General features: G+C 39.7%; 1 long non-coding RNA gene across 1 annotated transcript; it reads left to right on the forward strand.

Moving 5' to 3' along the window:
* Positions 1 to 7127: 7127 nt before the first annotated feature.
* LOC109461252 (uncharacterized) lies at positions 7128 to 12585 on the forward strand. The gene is made up of 2 exons (XR_012490657.1): positions 7128 to 7314; positions 11504 to 12585. It is a non-coding gene; the product is annotated as an uncharacterized LOC109461252 (long non-coding RNA).
* The last annotated feature ends 5832 nt before the right edge of the window (positions 12586 to 18417 follow it).

Below are 18417 nucleotides of genomic sequence, written 5' to 3' on the forward strand. Positions count from 1 at the left end.
CTGGGGGTAGTGCGGAAGACTTTTACTTTTGAATGTGTTAATTCTTTGTGATGACCCCAGAAGTAAGACCTCCAAGGTCAACTCATAAAAGACAATACAGCTGCCACCCGGCTCTCTCTGTTTGGGGTGTGCACCCTTAAATTTCAACGCTATGAGTAAGGAACCACAGGCTACATAGAAAGGCCACATGAAGTGTCCCAAGTGACATCGACAACCAGGAAAGAGAATGAGGAAGGCTTTGAGATGACTCAAGCTATCGTCTCTCTGCTAGACACTGCAACTTGCTGATAAACTCCTACTTAATGTGGGAGATTCCAAGTAAGAACCACCTGAGCTCATCCGACCGCTGATCCATGAGAAATAACAATAAAACGATAATTGTTTTAAGCCACTGACAATGTGGTGATTCATCATGCAGGATATGTAACTGGACCAGATTTTGGTAACTGTGAGTGGGGTGCTGCCATACGAACGCACACTTTGGCAGCAGGCAGTGGGAGGGATAGAGGAGGGCCTGAGTAGACTGAGAGCTAAAGCCTGGCACCCTCAATGATGCTGTTGGCAAGGGCTTACAGGAAAGTAAGAAAAATGCTATTGGAAGCTGGACAGAAGGAGATATTTGTTATGCAGCAATAGAAAGCCTTTCATATTGCTATTCATAGTAACATGGAAAATAGACAATGTACCTAATGAACTGATGGGTCCAGCCAAGGAGATTTTTAGACAGGTGTCAAGAGTGTCACTTAGTTCCTTTAAGCTGTGTATCATCAGGTATAGACAGACAGAGACAAGCAAAAGACAGAATTGTTAAATGTTAATGATCCAACAAAATTAAAAATAGAACTACCATATGATCCAGCGTCCCCACTCTGGGTATACACCCAAAATAACTGAAAACGGGCTCTCAAAGAGGTGTTTGCACAGCCATGCCCATTGCAGAATTCTTCACAATAGTGAAAAGGTGGAGGTAACCTAAATGTCCATTAACAGTTGCATGGATATAGGAAATGTGACACACACACACACACACACACACACACACACACACACACACACACAGAGGCACGCAGGAGGTCTGAAACTTGTTGCAACAATGTTGCTAACCTTTTTGATATAACAGGGATTATTCACTATACGGATTATTCACTATGAGTTTGTACCAACTGGACAAACTGTTAACCAAGTTGACTATTTGGAAGTGCTGAAAAGGCTGTGTGAAAAAGTTAGACGACCTGAACTTTTCACCAACAATTCATGGCTCCTGCATTGCGACAATGCACCAGCTCACAGGGCACTGTCTGTGAGGGAGTTTTTAGTCAGTAAACAAATTACTGTATTGAAACACCCTCCCTACTCACCTGATCTGGCCCCCAGTGACTTCTTTCTTTACCCAAAGATAAAGGAAATATTGAAAGGAAGACATTTTGATGACATTCAGGACATCAAGGGTAATATGACGACAGCTCTGATGGCCATTCCAGAAAAAGAGTTCCAAAGTTGCTTTGAAGAGTGGACTAGGCGCTGGCGTCTGTGCACAGCTTCCCAAGGGGAGTACTTGGAAGGTGACCTTAGTGATATTCAGCAATGAGGTATGTAGCACTTTTTATAGGATGAGTTCACAAACTTAATTGTCTGATCTTGTGTGTGTGTGTGTGTGTGTGTGTGTGTGTGTGTGTGTGTGGTTATTATTCTGCCATAAAAGAAGGAAATCCTGGCATTAACAACAACATGGATGAAGTTGGAGGACATATGCTCAATGAAATAAGTTGGACAAAGACAAATACCATATGATATTCTTATGTGTGGCATCTATAAAGTCAAACCCATGCTCGCTGGCAGCACATATACTAAAGTCAAACCCATAAAATCAGAAATTAGAACAGTGGCTGCCAGGAGTGCAGGGGTGAGGAAAATGGGGAAATATTGTTCAAAGGTTACAAACTTTCAGTTATATGATGAGTAAGTTCTGGGGATCTAATGTACAGCATGGTGACTATAGTTAACATAATATTGCAATTTGAAATTTGCTAAGAGAGTAGATCTTAAGTGTTCTTACCACACACACAGAAAAGGTAACTGTGGGAGGTAATGGATGTGTGAATGAACTTGACTGTGGTAATCATTTCACAATATCACACTGTACAGCTAAATATATGCATTTTTTATTTGTCAATTGTACCTCAATGGAGCTGGAAAAAATGTGGTATATGCACACAACGGAATATTATTCAACCTTAAAAGGAAGGAAATTTTGTCATACGCTACAAAGTGGATGAACCTTGAGGACATTACGCTCAGTGAAGTAAGCCAGGCACAAAAGGACAGATACTGCATGATTCCACTTATATGACACACCTAAAGCAGTAAAACTCATACAAACAGAAAGTAGAATGGTGATTGTCAGGTACTGGGGGCAGGGGGAGGCAGTGAATTATTTTTCAGTGGGGGTAGGGATTCAGTCATGCAGTACTGGGGATCCTCTCCGAGTGGCTACACAACAATGAGCATGTGGTTGACAGCATTGTACTGTACTCTTCAAAATTGTTGGTAGAGTAAATTTTACGTTATTTGTTTATTTTTGCCATAATAAAAAAATATAAGGATCTAGGACTTGTTGGATTCAAAAACAAAACACTGTTTCTTATTTTCTGACTCTCCAAGTGAAAAACAATGTTAAAATTAAGAAATGACTTTTAGGCAGAGAGCAAATAAAGTACACTGTCAAGAAAACATATTCTAGAGATGAAGTCAATAGTGTGACTGTAAAACTCTTTGTTAAGATCTCAGAAAGATTTAACAGGTGCATCCTAAACCCTTTCAAATAGACAAAAGTCTCTAAGAATCTTAAAAGCATTCTTTGGGGATCTTCCGTATTAAATAGCAGGGTTTCTAAGAATCTTAATGTCGCAGTCCCACTGCAATCTTACAGGGAGCCCAAGGTAAAAAGGGCTTATCTTTGTGATATTTGTGGGTGTGGCTTGTGTTGAATGTAATAAACACCATTAAGAGTCTTAGGAAATCCACCATGTTTTTAAGGGAATTACATTGGTGAAAATATCCCCAGCTTGGTTTAACTCTTTCACTACATTAATTGATTTCAATTTTTCCCCCAAAATGTGTCAAAAACCCACCAAAAAAGTTGATATTTTGACTATTTTATGCATTTAATAACTTTTTGAGCTGCTTGTGCATAAATGACATTATTTTTATTTTAAACCTTTGTTATATGATAATAAATTTACCATTATATTGAATTTTAGCAAAAATTACTCAAAACATACTAAGTGTCATCAATTAGATTCAAGTATAGATAAATTAGAATCTAATGGCATTGATGACATCAAAAATTTATTGCAAAATGTTACACAATATGGCATACAAAACATCTTTGTTGTTGATAGTGTAAGCCACAGGAAAACATATCCAAATGTTGCAGCAAAAGAGTTAAGAGGGACAGAGATATTACAAAATGAAAGAAGGCCTTTGTATTTCTGAACTACTACAAGTAGGAAGCAATCTGAAAAACAAACAAATAAAAATAAAGTAAAATAAAAACTACTCAGCTGGAAAGACCAGCTATTTTTCATAGCAAAGAGGATGACTCACACAGAACTTGCAAAAATAGTACAAAGAATTGCCATGTACCCTTCACCTAGCTCTCCCCAATGATAACATATCACATAAAAAGAAGCAAAATTATCAAATTCAGGAAATTTACATTGGTACAATACTATTAACTAAACTACAAACCTTAGTTGGAGTTCACCAGCTTTTACATTTTGCATGACATATTTTCAATCTCTCTGTAACTTTGTACTTGAAGTGTATTTCTTATAAACAGCATATACTTAAGTCTTGCTTTTTGTCCATCTGTTTTCTGTACTTAATATGCTTTTTTTCTCTAACTGCTTTTCATATTTTCTCTTTATCTTTCAGCTGTTCGATTATGATATACCTAGATTTTTTTCTTTGAGGTTTATATTTATGAGTTGATGTCCTTCATCAGATTTTAGAACATTCTCAGTCATTATCTCTTCACATTTTTTTCTCCATTCTCTCTCCTCCGTCTCCTGAGACTTTAATTACCCATATATTAACAATTTGAGATTGTTCGACAGATCTTGGACACTCTGTTCTGTTTCTTTTTCTTTTTTCCAACTATTTTTTCTCAGCTTGGGCACTTTCTATTGTCCTGTAGCCAAGTTCATTGATCCTATTTTATTTTTTGCTATGTCTGGTTTGCTGTTATTCTAATAAGTTTTTCTTTTTGATATCAAAATTTTTATTTCCAACTTTTCCATTTGGTTCTTTTTGTAATATATCCTATGTCTCTGCTAAATTTCTCTACCTTTGCAAGCATGTTGTCCACCTTTTCTACTAGATCCTTTAGCATTTTAACATAGTTATTTTAAAATTTTTGTTAATCATTCCAAAATCAGGGTCATCTCTGTGTCTTTTTCTATTGATGATTTCCTTCCTTTTATTCCCAGGGGTCACATTTTCTTGCCTCTTCATATTTTGTAAGTTTTAATTGCATACTGGGTAATATGTATTATAAAATACCAAAAAAATGAAGTAAATAATATTTTCTTCTAGAAAAGTGCATGCCCGTTTTGTGTCAAGCCACTAGAGTTGGGAGCTGAGTCAATTTGTTCAGTAGTTGGCCTTTGTTTGGGCTTTGTTGCATCTTTAGCTGAATTTAGTTCACCATTGTCTCTAAATGTTTTGATGATGGAATCAAGACTTTCTATTCTGCAGGACTTAAGATCTGAGCAATGGCAAGTTTCCAGAGATCTCTGTACTTTACAGCTAGACTATTCATTCTTTAAACCATGGGTGATCTCTTTCACTTTACAGCTTGGTCACCAACTTTTGGGTTTATTGAGGAGTCCTCTTTGCTCTCCAGTACTGGCCCCATCTTTCTGTACCTTAGGAGATCTCTGTCTGTCCTGCTGTAGCACTACCACTCTTTGGAGGACAGTTGCTTTCCATTCTGTGGAAACCCAGATTGCTTGAACAGGATTTCTCTCAGTTCTTTTCTTTTCCCCAGCATTTGGAACTGAAAGTCATAGGCATTACGTTGCACTTCTGTCTGTTCTCCTGCCCTGTCCTCTTATTCCAAGGGCCGATGCCTGGTACTTAGGAGAGGCCCATCACACCCAAAAAAGGCCGCAGCCATTGCCATACCATTCTGTGAGGACTTACTGGAAGTTGATGAGTGGGTACAAACTTACTGTGTGGCTGGAGCTCCTTTAAATTCTCATCTATCATGTGTAACCACAGATGCTGTCAAATTTGGTTGTTTTCTCCTTGCCCACCAAGTACAGCAGAATCCTCTTCTCATCATTTCATCATGGATAAGAGAAGTGGCGACCTTTTCCCTTCTATGAAAGACTCATTAGTTTCTGAAATTTAGTTCATTTAGGTTTCTTCAGTTCTCTGATGAGATTTAAATGTATATTTTATAGCTTATCTGTCTTGTTTTAGTTGTTAAGATGAGAATGATGGTCTCTCGTGACTTTCTACATCCTAACAGAAGAGGAAATCTGTAGTCACCTTTTTTCATTTATCAAAATATAAACACTTTTCCATGTTGTTATAAATTCTTGCTGATCATCACTTTTAATGGTTGTAACGTATTTAATTGAATAGATTAATCGTTCTTTCATTGTTAGACATTTGGTTAGATTCCAATTTATCTCTTATAAATGATATTTCTGTGAACAACCAAAAAAACCATTTTTAGTCCCTATTTATGCATGGTTGTACACTATGAGAACGGCATTCTACTTAAAATTCAGTCACATACATTGAGATGGTAGAAACTAGGTGCTTAATAAAAGCATTTTAAAAAAGTTTCCCTAAACAAAAATATTCATGATGATGCTGATAAATTATGCTGTAGATTTTATCAATTTTAAATATGTGCACCTTTTAAAACTATAAAGCACTACATAAATATACTACAAGAAGGGAGGGGCAATGCTTGGTGGACAAATATGACAGATGCTCCACTTGCAAAAGTAGGTTAAGATTGAGTTGCCAAGGAATAAATAAGTAATAGAAAATGGAACTTCACCTGGGATCCATGAATGGATTTCAGAGAGTCCATAAATTACTTAGAAGAGTAAACATAATGTAGTATATTTGCATTTTGGGGGGAGATCCTCCACAATAGTCACCAATTATCATAAAGGTCCATGACCCTAATGTGATAAAGAAGTCTTGCCGTAGAGTTTCCATGCTTAAATGGAATTAAGACCTTGTAGGCATCTTAACAGAGTAGTAGTTTCACATGTTTGAAAACAATGAAAGTACATTTCAACGCTGAAATTTCAACATACAGTATCTAATTAAGGAAATAGCATGAATTAACAGTTAGGCTAGGTTGGAATACTACACTCTTCAATAGTTACAAGTCTGTACAATCAAGGCAAAACTATCTGTCATCTTAAGTCTTCTTCCTTCCTTTCTCTGCTGCCCATATGTTTAGTCTCCAAGGTCCATTGGTTCTTCCTAAGACTATATTAAGACATGTGAGGTTCTCAATCTAACAATTTGCTGTTTAATGGGAAGTTAAGTATTATTGTTTTTATTTTAATTTTATTTTTATTGGAGAATGTTGGGGAACAGTGTGTTTTTCCAGGACCCATCAGCTCCAAGTCAAGTCGTTGTTTGTTTTTTTTTCAATGTAGTTGTGGAGGGTGCAGCTCATTGGCCCACGTGGGAATTGAACAGGCGGTGTTGGTGTTATGAGCACAGCGCTCTACCCAACTGAGCCAATCGGCCAACCAAGTATTATTGTGTAAGAAATATTCAACATTTGTTAGGTGTGGCGGGAAGAAACTATTTACATACAATTTTCAGAAACCAAATAACATCTTGGGAAGCATATGAAAACATTTCAAACGTAGATGAAATAAATCTCTTATTCTTAATAAGCAGGATTACTTTATGCATTGTTTGACTCTAGAGTTTCCTTTTGTTTTCCTCTTGGAACCTCAAAATGTGACATTATTTGGAAGTAGAGTCTTTGCAGATGTAATTAGTTAAAATGAAGTGATACTGGATTAGGATGGGCTCTAAACCCAATGACTGATGTCTTTCTAAAGATGACATGAAGACATGCACGGAAGAAGGCCAGGTGACAATGGCGGCAGAGGATGGAGTGACGCAGCTTCAAGCCAAGGAACGCCAAGGAGCGCCGGCAGCACGAAAAGCGGGGAAGAGGCCAGGAAGGATTCTTCCCTTAAGCCTTCAGCGGGAGTATGATCCTGCTGACACCTTGATTTCAGACTTCTGCTCTCCAAAACGGTAAGAGCACACAACTACCTGTCACCTTAAGTCTAAATTCTATTGTTTTCGGCTACTGTGTTTATGGTACTTTGTTACAAGAGCTCTAGGAAGGGACTACACCAGCCATATGTAAATTTGTTCCTGAGTTGGCAGGAGGCTGAGTTGGGAGTTATGGGGCCGAATGTGTGAACACCGGTCCCTGCTGAGTGGTGGGCCACCTGGGCCAGAACAGGAAGGCAGGTGGCAGTAAATTGCAGAAGGATCCTTTGCATGAGCAAGGCCCAGCTACGTAGGGAGCGCCACTAGCCTCACACAGCTGAGAGCCCCAACCACCAAGCACACTGACTGCACACCTCACCCCAGGGTGCTGTGGAGAACAAATGTGACCAGGAGGATGTGGTCGTCACTGCAGAGGCCCTGAGGAAGGAGCACATTTCCGAGGAAGCTTTTCCCTGTGGCCATGGGGCCTCAGCAAGCCACACCTTTTCCTTTTTTGGAGAGAAGCAAGGAAAGGGTAGAGAGGAAATCTGAGACCGGTGATTTTTATCTTAAAGAGATGAAGATTTATGAAAAGGGACTCTTTATAAATGACTGCATCAGGCACAGATGACCATATTAGGCAAACATTGAAATTTTATGTCATACTACTTAAACAATAGGGGCTTGTCAGGAAGACCAAATCAGTTAGACAGAAAAAGCAACCTATTTTCTGTCCATGTGAGTTGCAGTGTGAATAAAATTTACAGATCCCACTACACATGTATAGTAATACTTTCAAAGTTTTACAATATGTTTGTCTCCTAAGTGAATAAGGAAACTCTGAAAATAAACAGACTTAAACTCATTTTTAACATGACTTATAGAACACAAGGCTCTGAGGCAGTATTTAATAAGTATTTAATACTTGTAGTAGATGCTAATATATCATGTTTGAAGGACTTCAAACTGTCCACTGTGAGGGCAAGGAGAGACTTTTTCACCCTAAAGAATGTACTGTTCAGGGCGACTGGTTAGTTCAGTTGGTTAGAGTGCGGTGCTCTTAAGGTTGTGGGTTCGATCACTGCATGGGCCTCTTAAAAAAAAAAGTCCTGTTCACTTTGGGAAAACAGCAGCTATCAGATACTGCCATTCACATTACAAATGATCTTTCTTGAATTGTCAAAACAAGACAGAGGTGTATCATAATTCTCTTTAATTTGGGAGGTTTCACTCACTTCATTAAATCTTTAATGTGTTTATAGGTATGCACTGGGTAAGGACAAGATTAAATAGGACCAGCATTTCTATTTTACATTAAGTGAATAATTATTTAAGAATTTATAACATGTAAGTCATGTTTCCAGGTTCTGTACAGGATCCAATAATAAAGACTTGATTTCTATTTTTAAAATAAAGCAATAAAATAGATGCTGTAGGGCAGCAGAGAAATACTGTTAAAAAACAAGATGGAGAAAAATAGATTTTAAAAAAGATAAATGTTCAGAGGATGGAGTGCACTGAGCCCGGTAAAGATTCAATTAATACGTGTTGTTGAATGAATGAATGAATACATGAATGAGCCTCATTTATGACGTGGAGACAAGATCTATGGGTAAAGTTTAATTTGAACAGGAATTTGAAAGGCAGAAAGAATTTGGATATGAAAAACTGAAGGGGGAGCACATAGGGGAAGAGGTGTATTTTAAAAGCGTAGAAGAAGCACGGCATGTTTAATGAACAACGATAGAATTAGTTTGGATGGAATAGGGACTTCACAAAGCAGAGTCCTGGGGAACGCCAAGAAGCTTCAAGGAAGATTCGGCCTGGCGTCGTCTGAGGAGTTTAGGCTGTATGTTGTTAACACAGAAGCACCCCTCAGGAGATGGCAGGGGTTCCTAATAAATTCATGAGTGTAGATCAATATCCTGGGGATTTCCAGTAAGTTGGTGAGAAACACTGTTTACATCTGATGAGTAAACACAGTATTCTAAATTTTTGAAATTGTAGGCTTGCTGAGGTGAGAATTAACTCAAATTTTACTATCAATTCCCTCCGATTAGAGTATATGAAAGAATGCATCCAAAGACAAGCCGAAGTGAGAGACAAAAATTCAGCTGTAACTATGAAGCCGGTGGGTTGTCCACAGCCGCTGCTTAGAGGGCCACTGATTAGAGTTCCGTATCATCTTTCTTGCGCTAACGACGTGCATAATTTATTATGTTTTATTTCCAGTTTTATTTCTTTAAACAATAGCAAGAGACAAAAGATACCGTGACGGGAAGCATTTTGAATTCAGAATTTATCATCCAGATTTTCATTTTTTCCTAATTTCTTGCAGTTGCCTTGCTCATACTTAATTTTACTTTATTTATTTAGCAATTTGCCATTCTTGAGTGTATCTAAAACCTTCAAAGAAACAGGCCTTATTTTAGATGAATATTAATTAGTTTTCCTAATGTTCACCTAAAGGTTATAATTATGGAAATAAATCAACTGGCACAATAGGTTTGAGAATAATTTCAACTAAATGATTTATAAGTCTTGGTATATTACAAGATTTACAAGAATATTTCTGCTCTGATGGGAGCAGAAATTTGTGGGTATAACAGAAAGTGGCCTCCTAGTCCAGCAGTAATCAGCCAGCCTACCTTTCCCCTCTCCTCTCCTCTCCTCTCCTCTCCTCTCCTCTCCTCTCCTCTCCTCCCCTCCCCTCCCCTCCCTCCCTCCCTCCCTCCCTCCTCCCTCCCTCCCTCCCCTCCACTCCTTCCTCCCTCTCCTCCTCTCCTCCTCCTCCTCTCCTCTCCTCCCTCCCTCTCCTCCTCTCCTCTCTCCTCTCCTCTCCTCCTCCTCCTCTCCTCCTCCCTCCCTCCCTCCTCCCTCCCTCCCTCCCTCCTCCTCCTCCCTCCCTCCCTCTCCTCTCCTCCCCTCTCCTCTCCTCTCCTCCCCTCCCCTCCCCTCCCCTCCCCTCCCCTCCCCTCCCCTCTCCTCCCCTCCCCTCCACTCCTTCCCCTCCCCTCTCCTCCCCTGCTCTCCCAGCCTGCCTTTCCCCTCTCCTCTCCTCTCCTCTCCTCCTCCTCTCCTCCCCTCCCCTCCCCTCCCCTCCCCTCCCCTCCCCAATGGACATTCATTGCCTTGATGATCTCCTCTAGTCCCATGGCTTTAAATGCCATGTATACACTGACACCTCCCAGAATTGTATGTTTAGCCTGGATCTCCCTTGAACTTCAGCCTCAGGCTCCTGTATCCGATGCCCCACTCCCCATTTCCATTTAGATATCTTGTAGGAACATCAAACTGAACCTGTTCAAAATAAACTTCTTCGCTCCACCTGTCTCCAACTTGCCCCTCTCCTTCTTTCCCGTCTTGTAACACGTAAGTCCTTCTCCTAGTTGCTTAGGCTAACAACCTGCGTGTCACACCTTACTCTCAATCTACACGTATATTCCGTCAACTTTTAAATTACATCTCAAACATGTCTCTCCACTGCTAAGAGAAGAGTGCAAGACACTTTTACCTGTTGCTGAAACCATTACAATAGCATCCTAATTGGTCTTCCTACTTCTACCCTAACCTCCTACCGTCTATGATCCATAGAGCAGCCAGAAAGGTCCATGCTAAAATGCCTTATTACTTACTCCTTTGCTTGAAGCCCTTCCATGGACTCCCTTGTCATTCAGAACCTGCACACTCACCATGGTCTCTAGGGCTCGCTGTGACTTAATTCTCACAGCACCTCTAGTGGATCTCATTTCCTAATGGTCGTACTCTCCCCGGTGTCACTGGGTCCTTGAATACACTAGGCATGTCCGCCCAAGGGGGGCACCTACTCTCGGGTCTGCCAGGAATGCTCTCTCCCCAATACCATTTGGCTTCCACCTTAATCTCCTCTAGGTCTCTGCTCAAGTATCACCGTCTCAGAAGCCTTCTTTCACCAGCCTTTCGGGTTAACTGAGATAATATTGATATAACTGTGTATGTTTGCTGACTCACTAGCCTCTACCTGTGGCGGCTGAGTCCCCAGGTATGTCTGACGTGTTCAGAGACAAGCTTTGCTGTGCCTCTGTGTTCAGCTGCCTCTTAGAGGCTGGACTTCAGCAATGTCCTTGAGACACAGCTCAGCCCTGCCCAGCCCTGCCATCTGTCTGTCTGTCCGCTCTCTGCTGTACACTCTCAGGGTGCCTGAGCCAGCCTCTCCCACACCCTCTCTTTGTTTTTTGTTTCCATTCAGGTGCCCGCGTACAAAATATTCTTCCTACTTCCATTAGTCCAAAAGGAAAAGCCCATCTGCGTAGCAACTTTCAACACTGTCAGGCCTGGGGGCTGGAGAGTGGGCACGGACACAACACAAGCATTCATCAATTACTTTCATTGTAAGAGGGCCACATAATTATTGAATTTTGAGGTGGAAGAGAACCTAAAGACGATCAAAAAGTAGAAGAAAACCATCATTGCGAAAATTTTTAATGAACTTGTGTCACATTGACAAAGAACTTACTCTAGAATACCGAATCACTTGTCTGCATAATAAATTCCAATGTCCCTCTGCTGGGACTGGGACAGATTTAAAGTCCTCAGCTAATCAGTAAATCCATCCATCCAGGGCCCCCTCTATAAGCAGCTGCACCTGCCACTATGTGTTTCTCAAAGTCCCTTTTTTCATCTTTGGGTTCAAGTGTTTCTCCTGCATTTCCCAGCCTTGGGTAAAGTTTAGGCAAATTCATTTTTGAAGAATTTCTTGCACATTGTCTAGTTTTACTTAACATGTTTTTAAGGGTGTGGGCCATGTTTATTTCTTCTGTTGGTTCCCCTACAGTTCTACGTTCACAGATCATTTAGACCAATTATTAACATGAATACACTTATCACCACAAAGTATCAATCATATTTCACCATTAAACCCTCCTACAAAGTGTGTTCCTTTGCAATTAATCATTCACTAGTTCATTTCATTCGTTTGTCAGAGAAAGGTTTGTCGTTGTGGGAGATGGAATAAGGGGTGAGAGGAAGATGTGGTCCACAGTAAAACACACAGACAGCCAACTGCGCCCCTGGCTTTGTCTGAGCAGTTGGGTGGATGTTTGTGCCGTGTATTGAGAAGATGATGACGAAGAGGAGGAGAGGCTTGAGGGCGCTTGGGAATTCAGATTCCTAAGAGGTAGTGCAAGCATCCATGGTTCAGTTTCCCCGGTCTTCCTCTGGCCTCTGTACATGTGCGGAGCGCAGAAGACACATTCAATCCAGACAGTTTTGAGCACCATCAGGAGATAGATGGCTCCAAAGAAAACGCATGCGAGGGACACCACCATTAGACTTTTGGTGTTAAGGAACAAAGACAAAAGCAGGATCGATAAAAGGGAACGGAGGAAGGGAAAAGGATACAAAAAGAATGTAGACAGTCTGAATACGGTGAATCTTGTTTGCTTTTTTTTCTTTTGTAAAATGGTTATGTGGCCGGAAAAGAGTTGTTCTGAGCATTCTGTTACAGAGCATCCTAAGGGGATCAGAGGAAACAATTTTAGTTGTCTATGGGTTCTCCAGCACCCCTCCAGAGCGTAGCCATAGAGCACACCTGACATGCTTTCTGAGTAACATCCACCAATATCCTCCCATTCACACCATTTCCGTCTCAGGATTTCTCAGTGGAATTTAAAGCCATGGAAAGGATGCAATGACTCATGGAGGGAATACAGAGAGTACAGAGCGTCTAAATGAATGGCAGAGTCTAAATTTAATAGTTAGATGTCAAGTAGAGAAGGAAGCCCAGCGAGGAAGATTGAAGAATAATTGTCAGTAATGTAGAAGGAAAACGAAGAGCGTTGTACCTTGGAAGTTGAGAGTGGAGAGTTTTTCCAGAAGGGAGAGATCAGCTGCATCTGAAGTTGCTGAGACATCTATATTTAATTAATTCTCTCGTGCATCGTCATAAGTAGAACTGAGAGCTTCAACCCTAAGCCACAATACACAGAAGGAAGAAACAGAGGACTATTTTCAAAAGGGTTTAGGTTAATTGGATATTCAGTTCATTGCAATAAACATACATAAGCTGCTTTAATAAGAGTCACATATTCTTTTATTTTTTCAATTGTGGTAAAATACACATAACCTTTATCATCTTAACCATTTTTAAGTGTAAAATTTAGTGACATTGAGTACACTCACATTGTCTGCAACCATCACCATCAATCCCCAGAACCCTTTTTATTTTGCAAAACTGAAACTCTGTCCCCATTAACCAATAACTCTCTTTGAGCCCCAGCTTTACTCTAGGTACCTCTTTATATGAAAAAGGTACACTGCTCTGGCTGTAAGGCTAATTAGCCTAAGTGAATTGGTAAACAAGGAAATGGTACGCGTGGTGCAGAAGCAGCACCGATCCACCCACGATTTTCACAGTGGGCCGCCGCGAGACTGCCGCTGAACATGAAGTCCACAAACACAGCTGGGTGAGCCCTGCGCCTTCTCCCCACCTGCATCCGCTGGGCCACCACACCACTTGCTCTGTCTTGGAATTACTTAGTGCAGAGTTTCCCCTGATTTCGGTGTGTTTTCATCTTGTTTCTCTCTAAATCAGCAAACTCAACTTTTCTTTACATCCCCTTCCATAAATCTGTCTGCATGCTTCTGATTTAAATTGACAGTTCAAAAGCCTAGAAACAGAACACTAAAAATAAAATCAAACACAAGGAAGAAAATATTAAAGTTAAAACCAGAAACTAATGAAATAGAGAACAGAAAAAGACTAGTCCTAATTAATAAATCAAAACCCTGTTGAGCTTTTTTGTGGGGGTTTTTGGTGGAAAAAAATTAATGAAACAGACAAACAACTAGCTAGGTTGATTAAGAAAAAAGAAAGTATTAATACAAATATATAGAATGAGAAATGACAAGGGGGAAATAACCTTTCAAACAGAAGAAATTTAAAAAGTAGTAAGAGATTACTTTGCTGACCTCTAGGTAATAGATTGGAAAACCTAGAAGAAATGGATAATTTCCTGGGGAAATATATGTTACCTAAAGTGGCCCCCTTAGAGTTAGAAAACTCAACCAATTTCCACAGAAAAAAGTGGAGACAGTTATTAAGAATCCACCCAATAAAGATGCACAAAACCTGGTCATTCCACAGGTGAATTCTACCAAGTCTTCCAAGACCAGATAGTCTTAATACTTTATAAATTATTCCAGAGCCTTGAAAATGAATGAAAACTTCCAAGTTCTTTTTGCGAAGCAGGTGTAATACTGACACCTCAACCAGATGAAGAAAGTACAAAGAAAAAACCTATAGATCTGTATCACTCATGAATATCAATGGAAAAATTCTAAACAAATTATTAGCAAAAAGAATCTAACACCACACTAAGGAAATAATACACCATGGCCAAGTGGAATCTATTCCAGGAACACAATTTGGCTCAGTGTTAGGAAATGCATCAATACCACACATAATATTACTAAATCTAAGGGAAAAAAACCCCATAATTATCTCTATCAATGCCAAAAAAGACTTTGACAAAAGTCAACACCGATTCATGATAACAACACTCAAGAAAAGAGGAATTGAGGAGTACTTTCTTAACAAGATGTAATATATATGGCCTATTTCTTTAGCCAGTATCTTATTTCAAAGGGGAAATACCAGAGATGTTTTCACTAAGATCAGTTACAAAGCCAGGCTGCCCTCTATCTCCACTACTATTCGACGTATGACTCAAGGCTTTAGCCAAAGCCATTAGACAAGCAAAATCAATTGTAGATATGTCCTTTACATTCCACCCAACCTGACCCTAAGCCATGGCTAGAACGAAACTCAGTATGCTAGTACTGTCACTCCTCTGTCCACTTTAGCTGGTATCCTTGTGACTTGATTTGTTCCTATTCAATTCCTCAGAGAAAAAGCCTTCTGTGTTCCTCCTAGAGATTCTACAGAGTTGTACATATATCAAGGGTGGAGGGGATGCAAAATTGACTGACCTCTCATACACACTTTCAAGCTTTCCATATGTTCCTCAGGGACCCCACTCTTGACCATATCATGGCTCCCACCCTTATCTAGCTCCCTGGCGTTCTCTCCATTCAGCAAGTGGATTACGAAAGAGAGTATGTGGCGACTGTGGAGGAGTTTTTCATGGGCCAATCTTTCCCTTTTCAGCCCCTCACCTCACTCTTACTTTTGCCTTCAGGAGCCTCTTCATAGATTTGCAGAATGGCTCAGTACTCACTCAGCTTGTCCACACCTTGCACACATTGTAAGTTGGGTCTTTCTTTACCATGCTAAATCAGTTACACTCTGACATTCACTTTGCAGATTCCAAAAATTCGTTGTAATCTCTTATCTGCTACCATCTCCTTTCCTATTCTCTTCCTATTCCTATAAGTTTATGGATTGTAAAAATTCCTTTGCTAGTATTTTATTACATTTACTTTAGTGGAGACTAAGGAGGAAGAAAAAATGTGTAGTCATTATTAACAGCTGATGATTATTACTATAGTAAAAGTAGTAGATGTTAAGAGAAAAGAATTCCATGTTTCGTCCAAGGAAGTTAAGTAACAAGAACACTCTTGTTATGGCTCTGAGGTTAGAAAAGAACAACCATCCTTCCTGTGTTTAAAAATTACCAGAACATTTAGGTGATTTCCTCAAAGCCAAATTGATCTGCAAGACTTTTGTCTAAGTACAAAGAGTTTCTTTGTATCACTAACTCTATTGGGGGGAAAAATCCCACAATTTTCTGTGGAATTATATCATGTTTAAATTTTACATAAGTCAATTGATGTGCTTACTTTCTATTGCAGATCAAATTAGTAAAGTCCCACTGAGACAACTGCTAGGAGGTCATTCACTATTGTGTGTTACAATGGAAAATTTGGAGAAAGTGTATATGCCCAGACCTTTCTAAGAGGAACTAAGATTTGTCGCTTATAAGTCACCTCCGTCCATTCTAACCACTTGACTATTTCTTTCTCAAAATTTTTATTGAAGTATAATTGACATATAACTTAAGGTTTTTTTCATGAGTATAATTGACCGTTATTTTTCATCCAAGTCCTTTCACTGTCACCCTCCCACCTAGATATGTTCATTAGTTCTCATCTGCCACCACTTGCTTCCCCCTGTTTGTCCAGGGCATATGAAGTGTCTTCAGATCGATGTAATTATTAAGTTCCTTCTCACCTCTGGGACTTCCATCTGCCTGAAATGCTTATCCCTCTTCATTTGGTTTCCTCCCACACCGCAGTGAGAATGTTATTCCTCCCCGGATTTTCCCCTCAGATTGTTAAAAAGAGAGTTAAGTGTTCCTCCAATGTGTTTCCATAGCTTTTCATATTTTCCTCATTATATTGCTTGTCATGCTGTATTGGACTAGTATCTGCCTATATCCTCCCGTAAAATGTACGCTCCAGAGGGTCACACTCATGTCCGTTTTGCTCACTGCATTATTCTAACAGCTACTTTGAATATATAAACTTTGTAAAATGGTCCTTACTAGCTAGAGAACAAATATTTCCCTATAGTCAAGAGGTCATTCATTCAGTCACCTATTCATTCCACTACTGGCAGTCGTCACTTTGCACGATTTTCAGTTACTGGAGTTCAGTCCTCCAACACTCCGGTTCACATGTCAATTACGACAGTATATTAACTGTGAACTCACATAAAATACAAACGGTGCTGCTAGGTCTTCAGTCCTCAGACCCCTAAAGAAGAAACAGATGCACATCATTAGTGGCAATCGCGTCCTTTCTTTTAAAGTCTGTTGAGGACTGTTCAGATTGGTCACCGCGCATCTGTTACTCAGTTCATGCACGGACAGCAAAGCGTGTAGGTGTGTTGCCTCCCGTCTCCCAATGATAAAGCCACGTGATATTGTAACAAAGATGGATAACTGAAAGAGGAAGATTGCCACTAAAGATAAAGTGCAGCAAAGGAAGAAAAGTGATAACATTGGAAATTAAATTTGAATGGCATTAAATGAAGCTACGAGAATTAGCGCACCAAGGAAATGCTGACCTTATGCCGTTGGAGACATTCTGGATAGGCAGCCATAGCTAGTTAGTGAGGGCAATCTTATCGAAATAAATGAGGCAAGTGGTTGAGACCAAAGGATGAAATGTCCAAGACGAGGGAACGCTGGCAAAAAACTTTACAAACAAAGGAACTCTCCAAGATATTTCACCATGTTGAAAGTTGAAAGCATAAAATGTTGAAAGCTGATCCAAACTTAGAAGTATGGCAATTTGCCAAGGCACAGAAACTTCCGGCTGAAAGTTAAACAAGGAGAAGGCAAGCACTGTTCAGACCACCTGATACATATTTTGTAAAGAAATAAAACACTTTATTTTCCATGTTTTCAATTTTTAAATTACAGTGTACTGAATATATTGGTTTTACTATTTTTCATTTTGCTCTGTACTTATAACTAACATTAGAGAGATTTTGATGTTTTGATGAACTGTGCTAATGGTCATGGAACAATTCTAACTTTTTCCATTGGTTATAAATGCTACTTTGCCTGGTTTTTGCACAGTCGTTTTACGGTCCTATGTGACTGTGCAAAGCAAGGACCGCTTGTAATTTGTTGAAGGCCGAGTACATGTCTGGCCCTGTTTTAGGCCCTGGTTACAACGGTGACTGAAACAGACAAAGCCTCTCATTTACCATATTCCAATGGGTGAGACAGATAAAAAAAATGTGCAACACATGAGTGCACACACACAAATATCAAAGAATTAAGAGCATCATAAATGGAGAGAAAATAAAATAATTTGGATTTCTATTTGTACTGGTTTGAGGCAGCAACCCAGGATACAGACTTAGAATACTTCCACTGATGCATTTAGAACAACCATGTATTGGAAGTTGGGGAAACAGAAAATATGAATGATGAAAGCATAAAATGTGACAAGAAATATGAAATATGCCCATGAAAGGCCCAGAATGTGGTGGTACCTTGGTGAACTCATTATATTCTGTGGTGTGATTGGTCCTCGGAAATGCAAGCACAGAGACACGATTTTGTCAACACCTCAAGAATGGTTCAGTCCTGAGGAGATCTTGAGAGGTAATGAAAAATTAAAAAAAAGATAAAACAGATGCCAATATATTAACTTATGAAAAGTGTAAGTGGCAAAGCGATCCGACCTTTA

This window comes from Rhinolophus sinicus, linkage group LG12 (assembly GCF_036562045.2).
Source record: "Rhinolophus sinicus isolate RSC01 linkage group LG12, ASM3656204v1, whole genome shotgun sequence".
Classification (NCBI taxonomy): Eukaryota; Metazoa; Chordata; class Mammalia; order Chiroptera; family Rhinolophidae; genus Rhinolophus; species Rhinolophus sinicus.